The sequence below is a fragment of the Salvia miltiorrhiza genome, chromosome 5, assembly GCF_028751815.1.
Source record: "Salvia miltiorrhiza cultivar Shanhuang (shh) chromosome 5, IMPLAD_Smil_shh, whole genome shotgun sequence".
Taxonomy (NCBI): domain Eukaryota; kingdom Viridiplantae; phylum Streptophyta; class Magnoliopsida; order Lamiales; family Lamiaceae; genus Salvia; species Salvia miltiorrhiza.
This window is the reverse complement of record NC_080391.1, coordinates 16,302,557-16,319,922: the sequence shown is the minus strand read 5'-3', so window position 1 is coordinate 16,319,922 and position 17,366 is coordinate 16,302,557. Positions and strand designations below refer to the sequence as shown.

Sequence of the window (17,366 nt, the reverse complement as noted above, 5' to 3'; positions counted from 1 at the left end):
GAGACATTCTCTGGAATAAGTGCAGTCCGTACTAAAGTTGAAGGAATTGCAGAAACTAAATGAGGGAATGAACGATGTTGTTGGAGAGGACCTCACAAACAAGAAAAAAGAGTTTTGCTGCCAAGAAATTAAGACAATCAAAGGGAAAGTAATCGAATCAGAAGGAAACCAGAACCTGCCATTGCTGTAAGAAGCCAAGACATTTGAAGGCGAGTTGTTTTGCTTGGAGGAATAAGCAAGCTGAGAAAGATAATATATATATATATATATACACACACAGACAACTATGCACTGTTGATTGTGTAGAGGAATGTAGGGCTGTATACGAACCGAGCCGAGCCGAATATCTGCAGGCTCGGGCTCGGCTCGCGAAATTTTAGGTAGGCTCGAGTTCGGCTCGAGCTCGAGATCGAGCTTTAAAATGAGCTCGAGCTCGGCTCGACAGAATAATATTAAGTTCGAATTCGATTCGTATTCGGTTCGTTAATTATTCGTTTATCTCGAGCTCGAACTCGGCTCGATTTTGGAGCTCGATTTCGAAGTCGAGCTCGATTTCGAATTTAGGCTCGAGTTCGAGCTCGGCTCGAATTTGATCGATTTTGGAGCTCGATTTTAAATTTGAATTCGAGCTCGATTTCGAATTCAGGCTCGAGTTCGAGCTCGGTTCGTGTATTAATAATAAATAAAATATGTTATGTAGTCATTCCAAAAATTTCAATCCACAATGCAAAATCACAAAATAAATCCAGAAAATGTATCAAAATTACACAATATTTATAAAACATGACATTTGATCTTGAAGCTCCTTGCAAATCTCATCCTACAAATATCAAAAAAATTTAAATTACATAAAAAAATCACAAATGAGTAATACCAAAAATTAGACATATTCAAAAAAAATAACTTTACCAATGTTTTCTTCACAAAACTCTCAAGACATTGTATATTCTTTGATGTCTTGAGTGTCATCCTGTAGAAAGACATATAGAAAAGTTTAGATATAAGAATATACATGAATAAATGTAGGAAAAACATCAAAATAAATAATGAAATTCCAAGACTTGAACTAATCTTAGTAATGAAATCCTGCAGCATAAGAAAAATTCCAAGACTTGAACTAATCTATTATATTTAGAATCTAACAAAGGTAGCAACATCAGGTAAAAAATGTGCTGTGAAATACAATAATAAACTGAAAGACAATCGTTTAATAGAATCACTTTTTATCTGATACTAACTCACGAAAACCAAGTCACCCAAGTCTTGTTGCAGTTTACAATCATATGTTAATATCTACAAAGAACAACCCAATACAAAATTACATCACAGACCTGGGCGCGGATCTTGGAGGGGCCTCAGGGCGGCGGACCTGGGCGCGGATCTTGGAGGGGCCTCAAGGCGGCGACCTGGGCGCAGTGCACGGATCGAGGAGGGACTCGGCGCGGCGGAGATGGCAGAATGGGTGGGGCTCGGCAGGGGCCTCAGGGCGGCGGAGATGGCAGAAGAATGGCTGGGGCGTGGGGGCGGCAGGAACTATGGGATTGGGGAATGAAACCCTAGCTGAAAAAATGAAGTTGTATTTAGCTTATATATGTTATATATATCTTATATAAATTATAATATATATATATATATATATATATTAATAAATTTCAAATTATAACTTCTATTATTAGTTATAACTTATAAAATATATTTTCTCTCCCAAAAAATATTATAAGTTAGGTTTATATAATAAGTATTAATGTATTATACTAAAGCCTAAACATATCTAAAGATGTATAATTATATATCTTGTATAACAAAAAATTATCTTATATAACAAATTTCAAACTATAATAAGTTATATAAGTATCTTATATTAAACACATATACAATAAGTTATATTGAGTAATTAAGTTGTATTTAGCTTATATAACAAATATTAAGTAAAATAGTAAGTACTACTAAAGATATCTATATAAGTTATAATTATATAGTATCTTATATAAGTTATAAATTATATAATAGTAAATTACCAAGTTATATAATAAGTACTATACTAAAGATAAGTATATAAGTTATAATTATATAGTATCTTATATTAAATACATCTTTATAAGTTATATAATAAGTACAAAAAATATACAATAAGTTATATTAAATACATCTTTATAAGTTATACATGTATCTTATATAAGTTATAAATTATATAATAGTAAAATTACAAGTTATATAATACGTACTATACTAAAGATAACTATATATAAAAAATTATCTTATAAACTATAAAAAGTTATATAAGTATCTTATATGAAACACATCTTTATAAGTTATATAAGTATCTTATAAATTAATTGACTAATTAAGTTGTATTTAGTTTATATAACAAATATCAAACTATAATTAGTACATAGTAATATAAGTTAACATGTTACATGTATCTTATATAGTAAAATAGTAAGTACTACTAAAGATATCTATATAAGTTATAATTATATAGTATATACATCTTTATAAGTTATATAATAAGTACAAGTAAAATTACAAGTTATATAATAAGTACTATACTAAAGATAACTATATATATATAAAAAAAATCTTATAAACTATACTTATTATATAAGTATCTTATACTAAAGACATCTTTATAAGTTATACAAGTATCTTATAAGTTAATTGACTAATCAAGTTGTATTTAGCTTATATAACAAATATTAAAGTATAATTAATAAATATTAATGTATTATTATAAGTTATATAAGCATCTTATAAATTAGTTGTATGATTATATATATATATATATATTATAATAATAAATTTTAAATTATAACTTCTATGATTAGTTATAACTTATAAATTATATTTTCTCTCCCAAAAAAATATTATAAGTTATGTTTATATAATAACTATATACTAAAGATATAATGTATAAAATATGATTAGTATTATACTAAAGATGTCTAATTATATATATATCTTGTACCAAAAATTATGTTATATAACAAATTTCAAACTATAAAAAGTTATATTTAAGTATTTTAAAAGTTAATTGACTAATTAAGATTTATTTAGCTTATATAATAAATATTAAATTATAATTAGTAAATAGTAATATAAGACTATTTAAGTTATCTTCTTTTAGAATTAATAAAATAATTATAAATATAAGTATATATAACTAATTAATATTATTATAATCATATTTCTAATTAATGATGAGTTATAATTTTTAATTTATTTTTAATAAATAGATACTTTGTAAACTTACTGAAAATTATTTGTTTTAACTATTATAATTATCTTAATTATTCAGAAAATGAAATATATAAAATTAATAATTTAATGAACCTATTCGCGAACCTATTCGCGAGCCTATTCGCGAACCTATTCACGAGCCTATTCGCGAACCTGTTCGCGAGCCTATTCGCGAACCTGTTCGCGAGCCTATTCGCGAATAGGCTCGCGAATAGGTTCGAGCCGAACATATTCGCGAGCTCACGAATCGAATATGTACAGGCTCGAGTTCGGCTCGATAATTTTATCGAGCTCGGATTCGGGCTCGAGTTCGGCTCGTTAAGAAAACGAACGAATTTCGAACGAGCTTTTTTCGAGCCGAGCTCCGAATAGTTCGCGAGCGGCTTGGTTCGTTTACACCCCTAGAGGAATGTGAGGATGGTGAGATGTTGAATGTGATAAACGATCACATAGAGAATACACATGAATTATAGACACTGGATGTAGATTGCACATGTGCCCTTACATGGAATGGTTTCAAGTTCTAGATCTTCAAGAAAATGGCTCAGTTTTACTTGGAAATAATCATGTGTGTAAAGTAAAAGGCATTTGAAAAATCAAGCTGAAAGTGTTAAGATCTTCCTGGTGTTAGATACCTTTCTCAACTGAAAAGAATTTGATATATTTAGGCATGCTAGAATCTAAGGGATATAGTTTTTTGAATATAGAGATGGATGCATGTTTGTGTTAAAGAATTCAACTGTTGTAATGAAAGAAATTAGAAAGAATAGTTTGTATCATCTTGTTGCTGAAACTTTGATTGGGATTTCTGATATTGTGAACAAGAATGATGCAGTACTATGGTACATGAGATTAGGTTATCTGAGTTCAAAAGGTTTGAATGAATTAATCAGACAATGGACCTTGGTAAATGTTATTAACTCAACACAAATTGAAAATTGTGAAAAATGTATTCTGGGCAAGAGCAAAAATAACTTTTACCAGTTAGGAAAGCACACATCAAAGGCACATTTTAATTATGCGCATGCTGATTTGTGGAGGCTATCAAGAAATGCAACTTTAAGCGGATGCAAATATTTTTTTGTTCATAGTAGATGATTAATTTCTCAAGAAAATTGAGGATTTATATTTTGAAAAATAAGAATAATACCTTCAACAAGTTTAAGGAATGGTGCAAGAAGGTGGAGGTTGAAAATGAATATGCCTTGAAGTGTCTCATGATCACAAACAATGTCTTGAATTTCTATCTGAAGAGTTTAATCGATTTTGCAAGGATAATGGAATTAAAAGGCATAAGACTGTTTCTGGAAATCCTCAGCAAAATGGGTTACTGAGAGGATTAATAGAACAATACTGAGAGTAAGTGTATGATATTTGAATTAGGATTACGAAATAAATTTTGGGGAGAAGCTATTAATACTGCAACACATCTCATTAACAAATGCCCTTCATCAACAGTTGGGTTCAAGACTCTAGATGAAATGTTTTTGGTTCAATCGAAAGTTACTCTAACCTAAAAGTTTTTGGTTGCATAGCTTATGCTCATGTAAAGTAAGACAAGCTTGAACCAAGGGCTCTCAAGTGTGTATGTTAGGATATCCAAAAGGGATCAAACAATACAAATTATGGTGTTTAGGACATGGCAAAAACAAGATTAGCATCAACAAGGATTTTGTATTTAGTGAGAATATTATGTCATTTTTATCACCTTAATATAAAGTAAAGTAGCAGTATCAGTTGATGAAAACCAAGCTGACAAGTCTAGATCATATCATGATTTAGCTCAATTTGAAGAAGAAATAGTAATCTATTTGAGAAATTATCAGTTAACTCGAGACAGAGTTAGGAGAAATATAAGACAACCATCAAGGTATGCTGAAGTTGATATGATATAATATGCTCTGTGTACAGATGAAGAGATTGAGTATCATGAACCAAGAAACTACAATGAGGTTATAACAAATATTGAAGCTGAAAGTGGATTATTGCCATGAGAGAAGAGTTAGAATCTCTTGAAAAGAATGGTACATGAATTCTAGTTGATAAACCAGCTCAATAAAAACTTGTATGATGTAAATGGATTCTTGAGAAAAAGTTAAAGTTACAGTGTTGTTCGCTTATTTTTTTAGGGTTAAATACCAAATACAACCTTAAGGTTAACCCGCCTTAAGAAAAAACAACCCCAACGAAACGTAAGTAGCATGGAACACCTTATTGTAACATTTTTTTAAAAAAAATTCCGTTCAGTCATTTGACGTCTATTATCTTGTCCGTCAATTTTTTTTTTTAATTTTAAATTAAAACGAGCCCCAAAATTTCTTTCTCTCTCCTTCAATGCGTAAATGTCATCTCTCTCTCTCCCTACCTCAATTCTGTAATCTTACACGACAACACCAAAAACCTTCCCAAACGATGCTCTCTCTCTCTCTCGGTCAGACGGTAAATCGACAAAGAGCTACTGCCGCTGTGCACACGGCGGACCCCCACTTTCTCTCAATTAGCCTCATTTTCCTCTTTACTCTCCTGATTCCACCGAAGACCCAAAATAAAAGTTCCCAAATTCTAGAATCCCTAAATCCTCATCTTCATCACTCATCAATCTCCGGCGAATAGGTGTCGCCGCCAGACGTCACCACAACCACCAACCTGCCGCCTCTCACCATTTTCCTCGCATCTCAAATTCCTTGCCTAGTGAGAAATCATCGCCACCTGTAGCACAACGGGGGGGCCCGGGCTGCCGCTGTTACTCCCGTCGACCTACTACCGGAAGCAGAAGTCGCCACCACAGTAGGGCACCACCCTGCATCTATGACACACCCGGTTCTCTCCCTAGTAGTCTTTGTTTTTTCTTTTTGAGTCTTGAGTTAGAGTCTGTCTGCACATGTTGTTGGTATTGGTGATTCATGCATGCTATTTGGTTTGACTGGTTTGTTGGTATGATGAGCATGATCACATGATAGCAGTAGAGAGCATACTGAATATTCTCACCTGTGAGATCTGAGCCAAAATTGCATTTATTTTCTGTGTGACTATGCTGCTTGGTAACCCTAGAACTTGTTTATGGATTTTAGTTAGTTGGTATAACTTACATGATGAGGGCAATTTTCTTCAATCTAGAGCCCCAGAATTATCTCCTTGAGCATTAAATGATAAACCTTTGCTAAACCACATTGAGCCGAATGAAATTCTTTTGTAAGCCCTTGAATTGAAATGGATGAAAAGGTGTGCCTTCCACACCATGCAAAAGATAAAGGAAAGTTTATTGCTCTAAGTGAAAAGGCATAACTTGAGGAATGAAGGTCTGGGCACAAAAATGAAATAATAAAATTTTCTTGAATTGAAGAAGTTAAATCAATCCCAACTGAAAATAAAGGGAGAAGATGAAGTGGGTGTGCCGGTACTGAAGAAGATAGGTCGGTAGGACTGGAACCAAGTTTTAAGCTACTTATCCAGAAATCCTTACCTCCACTCCGTATGCCCCACTACAACCTTTAAAAGACCCCACCCTTTGATGAATTGTACCAATTTGAACACTTGCTATGAATCCGTGATCAAGCCTATAGGTGAGCTAATGCAGCATAATATGAGAGTATACACTTAGCCATACACTTGAGTGTGTGAGAGAAACTGCTATCTCTACATGTGATTTTTCTGCTAAATGGTTTGAGGTATGATATTACGGATGATGCATGCATGTTTGATCTGAACTGATAACTGTGCAGTTTCGTGTCTTGAGTCTTTATTTCTTTTCTTTCCTCTCTTTTCGTTGGTGTCTTTTGTGAATCCATCTGCATACTTTGAGGGAAAGTATGGTTTAAGTGTGTAGGTGTGATGCGTCTTCGACTTTTGGGCTATTTGGCCCTACTTTTTCTCTTCTTTGTGTTTGTTTGAGTCGTCTAGGGGAGAAAACAGGTATTCAGGAGGAAGAAGGCTCAGTCCAGGGCATATGGATGAAATATGGTCAGAATGGGCATTACTGGAACAAAACTATCCAAGCTTCCAAAAGTAAAACTTACCAGGAAGAGAGCTCGGCGAAGTACCCCTCAGAACCATTCGAGGCGCAGGAATCTCCGAAGTGTAACACCTGGTGTGAGGCTAACCGAAAGAAGCAGTTGGTAAGGCCATAACAACAGTCGTAGTCAGCACAAATGAGCTATATATGAACCAGGAAGAGAGCTCGACGAAGTACCCCTCAGAACCATTCGAGGCGCGGAAACGTTCGAAGTGTACCACCTGGTATGAGGCCAACCGAAAAAAGAAGCTAGTATGACCATTCCCGTCAACAGCAGTCAGCAGCTGGAGCTATATATGGAAAGACGTGCTGAGGAGATTGCCCGAAAGATTCTGGCGAATTCTAGCAATGGAAGGATCAGGAATAATGTGGAATCAACCCAAAATCCGCTGGAGATCCATTATCTATCAAATCAAATCAAGGATCAAGCTAAATATGGAAGGAAATAATCTGCCAGATTTGGTCTGCCGGCTAGGGTTTACCGAATTGCTATATAAACTTCAGCATGTGTGGCTGGCAGAGGGCAGTTTTGACAAGAGTTTGACAGCAGTTTTATAGGAGTTTTTGGAGTCTTACGAATTTCAGAGAGCAAAATTTACATTCTAGAGTTTAGGATTACTCTTCTAGACTTAGATTTTAGTTAGTTCACCAAGAAATAATTTATTTTAGTTCTTTTACATTTTTTTGCACCAAATAATTTAGTTGCTTTTCGTATTTCAATTCTGTTGTGACAAACAAAGCCAAGGTTGTTGCCTTAGGTATTTTTATATCAAGTATTTCAAATTTTCTTTCATTCATGTGTTTATTTTATTTCGCATTTACGTTTTTCAATATGTGTGAGTAGTCCCCTTGGTGAGGTTTAAGGGGTGGAAATAATTGTTGTCAATATGTAAATATTCGTGTGGTATTTGTTCTTTCAGTTGAGTCTCTTGGTTCCAGACGGATTTGTGCCAAACCATGGATAGTAGGGGCCTAACGGGTGATCTCCGTTCGGTATAACGCTGTCCGTGTCAAGCAAAGGCCAGGGTATACCAGGGCGTGACAACCGGTAAACCCACGACCGAGTAGCTGAGCAGCGTCAACAAAATGCGTTGTAGATCCGGAAGGTGAGGAAATGATTGATGGGATACACTGTCTTTCCTCAGTCTTGGGCTTCTCTAGCGACTGCCCATCAACTGTGACGAGGCATAAAGTCATGGTTGTCAAACGGGGAAAGCAACTACTGCGTCGTAGCATGTCTATGACTGGTCAGTTGACAAGCCGGAAATGATTGTGTCCAGGAGGCATGTGTCACTCAAAGTGCGGAGTTGGGGGACCTCGGGAGAGATAGTTGGTGAGGGTTATACTTGGTGAGTAACGGGTATGACTACTACCTAAGGAGGAGTGAAGCACTGCCTTGTGACCGGGGATTGTGTGACCTTCGGACCAAGTGATCGCAATGGACTCAACCATCCTAAATGTGAAGTATAGCCTCTTGAAACGCCCCAATGTCTTTGGGCCACGCCTTGAGTCTATACGGATCATGGACGGATCATCAGTATGCCTATGACCAGAATAAATATTGACAACAGTTATGACCTAACCGAAAACCTTACCCCTTGTTATATTTGATCTTTGTTTATGTTTACTTGTGCAGATAAACAGGTTGAGACCGTGACAACTCAATTTGTGCACCCGAAGAATAAAGTAGTTCCTCACTCTCCGTGGGATCGGCCCTATACTTGCTGCTAAGACTGTTCTTTGGTTGCGAGCAATAGGAGCGTGTACTGTCCGTCCAGGGCATATACAAAGTATTTTGATACCGCGCGCGTTGTATCAAATTGGCACCGTTGCCGGGGAGTGACGCGCAACAATTTTACTCTTCATTTTTCATCTTCCGCTTATTGTGAGACGCGGTATGGCGAGACGCGGGATGGTAACTGCCGCCCTGCAGGCCATACGTCAGCTGGCATACCCGGCTGACCTGAACTTGAAGCCCAACCTGATCCAACTCATGTAGGGATGGGCAACGTCGAGCTCAAGACAATAAACAAGAGTGCTGACTGAGAGGCAACCCAGAATAAGGTCGCTGGTATGACCATTACTGCTTTAGTTTCATGTTTATTTTGTTTTCCTTGTGTTTTGTGTTTCTTGGAGGACTAACCATGCAGAAGAGTTGAGCTGGACCCTATGCATTGAGGATCAAAACCAACTATGCGAAGCAAAGTGTGTAGGTGGGGCCGGTGGAGATACAGTAGGGTGGTCAAGGGATTACCGCATCAGCAGCATGATTGGTCAGGGTTTGCCCGACTGGCAATACCCTTGCATTTTGAAGGATCGGGAAATTCATTCGCCCACTCTCCACCACTCCATAGCTGCTACACATGATCTCAACGCCATACTGATGTCAAGGCAATTTTGTTGGACATTTGGGATGCATTCCACCGAGAGAAGAATCAACCTCTCGAAACCGAGTCCTCACACTCCATGAATGCTATTTGGTTTGACTGGTTTTCTGTGTGACAAGCAAAGGCCAGGGTATACCAGGGCGTGACAACCGGTAAATCCACGACCGAGTAGCTGAGCAGCATCAACAAAATGCGTTATAGATCCGGAAGGTGAGGAAATGATTGATGGGATACACTGTCCTTCATCAGTCTTGGGCTTCTCTAGCGACTACCCATCAACTGTGACGAGGCATAAAGCCATGGTTGTCAAACGGGGAAAGCAACTACTGCGCCGTAGCATGTCTATGACTGGTCGGCTGACAAGCTGAAAATGGTTGTGTCCAGGAGGCATGTGTCACTCAAAGTGCGGAGTTGGGGGACCTCGGGAGAGAAGGTTGGTGAGGGTCATACTTGGTGAGTAACGGGTATGACTACTACCTAAGGAGGAGTGAAGCACTGCCTTGTGACCGGGGATTGTGTGACCTTCGGACCAAGTGATCGCAATGGACTCAACCATCCTAAATGTGAAGTATAGCCTCTTGAAACTCCCCAATGTCTTTGGGCCACGCCTTGAGTCTATACGGATCATGGACGGATCATCAGTATGCCTATGACCAGAATAAATATTGACAACAGTTATGACCTAACCGAAAACCTTACCCCTTGTTATATTTGATCTTTGTTTAAGTTTACTTGTGCAGATAAACAGGTTGAGACCGTGACAACTCAATTTGTGCACTCGAAGAGTAAAGTAGTTCATCACTCTCCGTGGGATCGACCCTATACTTGCTGCTAAGACTGTTCTTTGGTTGCGAGCAATAGGAGCGTGTATTGTCTGTCCAGGGCATATACAAATTATTTTGATACCGCGCGCCGGACGACGGGCGTGCGTCGTCTATCAATCTACTATCTTTCTCTCTCGATGGACAACATAAGTCATCGGGCCTCCACCGCCGCCGACCCCTCTGCTCAGCCTTCAAGCAGCAGCAACCATAAGGCCACCGCCACCGTCTTCTTCCTCTCATTCCCTCAACCCCGACTCGCCTCTACTGACCACCAATCGACCATCAAAACAGCCCAGACATCCAGAAACAATTAAGATGAAAGTAAAGAGGAAGTGGGGTCATTTTAATTTAAAATTATAAAAAATAATTGACGGACAAGGTAACGAACGTCAGATGGTTGGATGAAATTTTTTTAAAAAATGTTACAATAAGGTGTTTCATGCAACTTACGTTTCGTTGGGGTTGTTTTTGCTCAAGGTGGGTCAACCTTGAGGTTGTATTTGGTATTTACCCCCCTTTTTTTACCATCGCAAGTATACGGGTGCAATTGAGTACATAGGCAAGGAAGGTCGAATCCCCAGATATTGATTCATATTGATTACTATGCTAAACTATTATCCTCTATCTGGATGACAGAAAAATAAATTTTGGTTTAAATGAATAAAATAAATAAAAGCAAAAATAAAATTCACACAAGCAAAATGAAAGACAAATATGAAGAATAAATAATCCTGGGCTTTGGTTTCAATAGATTCAAGAAATCAGACAAATTCAATCCAATCAATCAATCAAGGACAAGTTCTTCCTAAGACAATCTCCAATCTAGTCTATATCCACTCTTGTGGCATATAACGAAGCCGTCGTTTAGCTTCGCGCAAATAAAGTTATGTGCCCACAGCTATACTAGCTAGCAGTAAGTCCAAGGTCGAATCCACAGGGAACTGAGTGTAATCTCTCCTGCAAGGGTGTCACTAAAAATGGATTTTAGTTTCTAGTTATCTTGGTCACAACTATCTTCTGGCCAAAACGCGTAAATGGACTAAACTGAAATAACAAAGAAACTTGGTCAAATAACAAAACGATTCTGACTTGGGTTCGACTCACTAAACATGAACATTTTACTCGGTCATTGGTTCAAATATATTTACCACACTCGTATACCAATTGGTTATAGGCACAAGACAGCTACACCCCCAATTGTCACGCGTCACACACGCAATAGCCCTATGCCCAATCTATCATTTCAGTTTATAACTCCAGAAATGATCAATTAATGAAATTAACTATTCTGGTCAAAAGGCACTCCCTAAGTTGGCCCCTCGCTTGAGAGTATTATGCCCAAGATGCATTCAGATTTAGAAAGACCCAATTTGACCTTTGCGTGAAATTAATCCACTAGTCACGACTCCAACACCAGTTGTACTCTTCGAGGGTTGAAATTCCTTTCGCCTTGTGCCCAAAGATTACTTGTGGTCAAGACGCCTTAATAAATTAGTGATCAGTTAATTAATTAAGTTGCCCAAACCTTTTGAATCAAACCTAGTGTATCGGGAATATACTTATGCAATTATTATGCCCAGTTAGACCTCTCGAGTTTAAGTGTTCATGTTCAATTTATCTTGCCCAAATCAGAATATAAACTTAGCTAGACATGAATGAAATAACAAAGACATAAGACATAAAGGAAAACTGAATTGAAATTACTTTAAAGTAAAATAGTACTTACAGCCAAAAGTGCCGCACAAAACATAAGCTAAAAACTGACTATCTATGCCCACAACCCGAGCAAAGCTTGCTTCTCCACGAAAATAAACTAAGGTGCAACAATGGTCTCTAAATGGATTACTCTCCAGGTATGAAACCCTTTGAGTATTAATAGAGGTGAAGAAAGAGTAGAGAATTGTTTAAAAATGAAGTAAAAATGATCTCTAATTTATACATGTAGAAAGTGAAAATTAAAAAAAAAGAAAAAAAGAAAAATGGGGTGAAAGAGCCGTTGAACGACACTATTGAAGTGAAAATGGTGGTCTGCAAAATTCTTTCAAATTTTAAAGTTTTTTCATTTTTTTTAATCGCCGAATTATGTGATTAGGGCGTATAAACATGCGCACACGCCCAATCAAAAGCATGCACGCAGCGGGGATTGGGGGAGGGGGGACGGGTGCGGGAACCGGAGGTGCGGTATGGGGGGGTGCGCATGGGCCGGGTGTAGGGGTGGGCCGGTACGGTAATGCCAAAAAAAAAATCGTTATACCGTATATCGTATCGTAAATTGCGGTATGTGAATTTTCATACCGTTGTGTACCGGATTCTTCAGTATACCGAAGATCGGCATACCAACAATTTCGGTATGAACTTTTCTCATTTCGATGTTGTACCGATAGTGCAGGTTACCAAAAATATTTAAGTATACCGTATATTTGTACATATTGAAATTTCATTAAATAAATATAAATAACTTTCTAACAATTAAACTCCGCATCTTCAATAAGGCAATGATGAAACTCTTCAACATAATAAAAAATAGAAAAAACGATACAACCATGTCCTAACAAATATTAAAAAATCACTATAAGTCCAAAACAAGAAAAATAAACATAAATAAAATCTTCAAATATTTAGAAAGTAAATACATTTAAATTCGCATGAACTCATCACTAAATAGTTGCTCCAAATTAATAGAATTGGAAATACAAATACAAATACTACTTTTCTTGATTTGATTAGTTATCAAATTTAATTCAAAAATCATGATACTCGATTTGGTATTTAAAGATAAAGAATAAAATAGATATAAAGTAAAATAAATAATATTTACTTAAATAATAATAATCATCATCATCATCATCATTATCATCATCACCATCATCATCATCATCAAAGCTTTAAAAAATATTGATTCCGAATTCAATTCAAACGGAATCGAATGAAATAGTAGGAAACTTTGAATCAAATATTCAATTAATATTTTTTAAAATACACTTGTAAAAAATTGAAACGAGTATTCGAATTTGATTCGATACGAATATTCACGAATCAGTGTACGAAACTAGCCAGTAAGATTCAAAAGATATTTGGGTAGCAATTGAAATATGCAATTTTTTTACGAATATGAATCGAATCCAATGATATTCGCTTCAATATGATTCATTTACTTTACATCCCTATATATGTAACTTATTCTAAAATTATAGTTATAGTCTACAGATATAATATAACTATATAGCTCAATAGCCCATACTTATATAGTTATATACTGACTATATTGATATTTTAATTTTATCAATAACTTAATAGATCGTGTAATTATTGTTTGAATTTTATATTTACTCATTTCAGTTACTTTTTTAAAAATTTACTTATGACTTATTATTATCTTTTAGTTAATTTTTTATATAACATGGATGTGACTTCTTCTAGAGATATAATTATTTTAGAATTAAAATTATAGTATGTAGACATATAAACATAGCTATATATGTAGCTCTTACTTGTATATTTATATAACATATTTGTTTACTTTTTAAAGTCCTTTAGTTAATTAACATAGATGCAACTTATTTTATATTTACTCAATTTGTTTACATATTTTTAATTATCAATAAATGTATATTTTATAAGTTGTCATTAATTTTTGGTAATTATGATTTTTTTAATAATTTATCCCTAATTATATATATATATATATATATATAAAATTTATTTCAATCGGTACGATATATCGATTTTATGGTATATACCAAAATAATGGTATATATTGCGGTATCAGAATATATTGGTACACCGCAGTATGAGAGAAATTGATACCGTTGTCGTATCAAAAATCTTGGATACGACATAATACCGTACCGAAATTTACGGTATACCAAAACTTCAGTATTTTCGGTATTTTTTTGATACGGTAAGTGCGGTATATCGATTTTTCGGCATTTTGCTCCACCCCTAGCCGGGTGTGTACCCCAACTCCGCCATGCGCATCCTCAGATGCTCTAAAAGGCATTTATTTAGTGATCTCGTATTTTATTTCATGGAAATTAATATCCATTCGATTGTATGATAACTCACTTTTTTTTTAAGAAGAAGATAAGAAATATTGTCATTCTCATTTTGTTTTAATGAGGCTCGGCCTTTAGTTTGCTCTCTTGTGCTCTCAAGGGTTTTGTTCTGTTTTCTTTTTCTTCTTTTAATAAAATCCTAATTTAAATAAAAAAGTCATTCTCATTTTATTTATTGTCTTTAATATGAAAATGAAACGTAGCGGATTCCTAACATGGATCTACTTAATTCGAATTGACTTGACCAAAATGAAAGATGATGGAAGGTGCAACATTTATTTTTTGAAATTAATTGTATAGGCTGCTAAGCTATGGTATCAATTATTAGCTATCTTTTCATTAGACAAAAATATTCACATTTTCTTCCCACATATGTCTGTACACTACTGTTTTAGTCCACTTTGAGATATATTTTTTTTAAATCAAATAGTCCATGCACCTTCAGATTGGTTACATTACATATTGTTAATCAATCCTTTTTTGAGTTGACATATTGTTCACTTTATATAATTATGTTACTGTAATTACTTAATAATTACACAAACAATTCTAAAGCCAAAAACCTTGAATGTGTAAAATAAAAACCAACAAATTATTACTAAAACTAAGGAAATAAATACATTAAGCAAAGATAACAAAAAAGCCTACAATATGCACACAACGTGATATCGATGAACCTATTTAGCACATTTTGCTTATCTTGTTAGAAAAATTACGATGTTTTAATTATATTTCAAAATCTTAAAACCGATGATGATATGCTACAGTCAATCTTGTAGATTGTAACTCATATATTAGAAAGCGTGCTTTTTATGCTTATAAAATATCTGTTTGGTGAGTGAGGTGATGAATCATTCGGACACACTTCAAGGTCAGTTGAAGAATCAGAATATTCTTCAAGTATTAGGAGATCAACTGATATGGGATCGTTATGACATCTGACTGAAGGCTTGATCCAACCAATCCATACGTGTTACGTAAGTTCTAAAGTGAGGAAAAGGGAAAGCGAAAGTCAACCTACGAGGTGTGACAAAGAATATGATTTGTGTTTTAGGATATGAATTCAGATCTTAAGCGATTTTTGATATTTTTTTGATAGGTTTTGCTGTTTTGGGAGAAAAGGTTTGATTTTGAGAAGAATTTTGAAGTTTTGAATTGTGAAGTAAGAAAGCTGTGCGCGTCTACCGTGCTGTGTGCCCGACTCATCTGAATTGCGGCCAAAACTGAATTGACGAGAGATTAGGCGGCTGGCAACTTTGACTTTTCTAAAGTGGGTGTAGACAATTAAATTTGTCGTCGAATTAAATCGTGCCACGTGTAAATTCATGAATTAAATATTCAATTATATTTTCTATTTTATTAAATGGGATTTTATTCCTAAATTAAATAGATATATAATTAATATTTAACATAAATGAATTAATGGGCTTATGGACACCTAAAGCCCTAAGGCCCATGCATGAAGGCCCAAAGCCCATAAAGCCCACGAAGCCCATCTCCAAAATCTATAAATAGAGGTGTTGGGGTGCTCATTAGAACAACGTGAAGGAACGGAAGATCGAAGAGTATAAAGAATTCTCTCTAGTATCGCAAGTTGAAAGAGGCGAAGAATTGGAGAGTTCAAGTATTCTTCCAAGTATTCAAGTATCTTGAAGAATTCTATCTAGCGTTCAAGTCTTCTTCGAATCTTCAAGTATTTGAGCATTCAAATCTTCAAGTATCCTTCGAAATCTTCAAGCGTTCAAGTCTTCTTCGAATCTTCAAGTATTTGAGCATTCAAATCTTCAAGTATTCTTCAAGTATCTTCAAGTGATCAAACCTTCAAATCTTCAAGTGATCAAGGCGTTCTTACAAATTCCAAGAACGATCTTCCTCAAATCAAATCAACCAAGTCTCAAAGCTTCAAGGCGTTCTTACAAATTCTAAGGACGTTCTTCAAATCAAATCAAATCAAGTTCGAAAGCTTCAAGGCGTTCTTACAAAATTCTAAGGACGTTCTTCTCAAATCAAATCAAGTTCAACGTTCAATCCAAAATCACGACTTAAGTCCCTTGGATTGGCGTCATCAAATCAAGTATTTCAATAACCTTCGAGCTTGTTCAAGAATCAAATGGAAGAGAAGAATCAGAGGATTAACTAGAAATTGCAACCCGCATAAACTCCATCTTCAAATCTATCAAATTATCTTTGTAACGCGTTTTGTATTTTATCAAATTGAAATACAAAAATTTATGTTTACAAATTTTGGCACGCCCGGTGGGACATCTCTACCTCTCATCTCTACTCTTCACCAAAAATCTTGAACTATGTCTACTCAATCAAATGCAGCTGCTCCAGCTTCATCCAAAGCTTCTTCGGCAAACGTTGGTATGATCACGCGAAGCAAATCGAAATCATTGCAAGGAGTGTCCAAGCCGATCTTTCATCTTCCATCTATCCATGAAGAAGATGACAACTTTGAGAGAAGCTTCACATTCCCCACTGAAAATTATCAACTCCATGCAAGTGTCATGATGACAAACACTTCCACCATGGAGGAACAACTCTTGAACTTGACAAAGATGGTTGAATCTCTAACCAAGCACATCCAAGAGCAAGATGCCCAGATTGCAAAGCTCAAAGGAGAAAAAGGAGATTCAAGCCACGCCAACAACGATAGGGAAGGCGAAGAAAGCGAAGAAGATGGAGAGAATAACGATGAAGAAATCTCCAAAGACAAATCAAAGAGTGATGGAAAAAGGCCTTCAGGAAAAGACATTCTCTTCTCGTCTGGTGGCCTCATTCCCATTGACCAACTCAAAGAGTTCATCGAAGCAACAATGAAGAACAACTCCGATGGAAGCTCCAAGTC

At 35.6% G+C, this 17,366-nt stretch overlaps 2 long non-coding RNA genes across 2 annotated transcripts; both read right to left on the bottom strand.

Moving 5' to 3' along the window:
* Positions 1–679: 679 nt before the first annotated feature.
* LOC130986390 (uncharacterized) lies at positions 680–1,576 on the bottom strand. The gene is made up of 3 exons (XR_009089253.1): positions 1,332–1,576; positions 910–970; positions 680–820 (listed from the first exon to the last, which is right to left on the bottom strand). It is a non-coding gene; the product is annotated as an uncharacterized LOC130986390 (long non-coding RNA).
* A 14,505-nt stretch (positions 1,577–16,081) lies between these two features.
* On the bottom strand, positions 16,082–16,650 carry LOC130986397 (uncharacterized). The gene is made up of 2 exons (XR_009089260.1): positions 16,446–16,650; positions 16,082–16,383 (listed from the first exon to the last, which is right to left on the bottom strand). It is a non-coding gene; the product is annotated as an uncharacterized LOC130986397 (long non-coding RNA).
* Between the last annotated feature and the right edge of the window lie 716 nt (positions 16,651–17,366).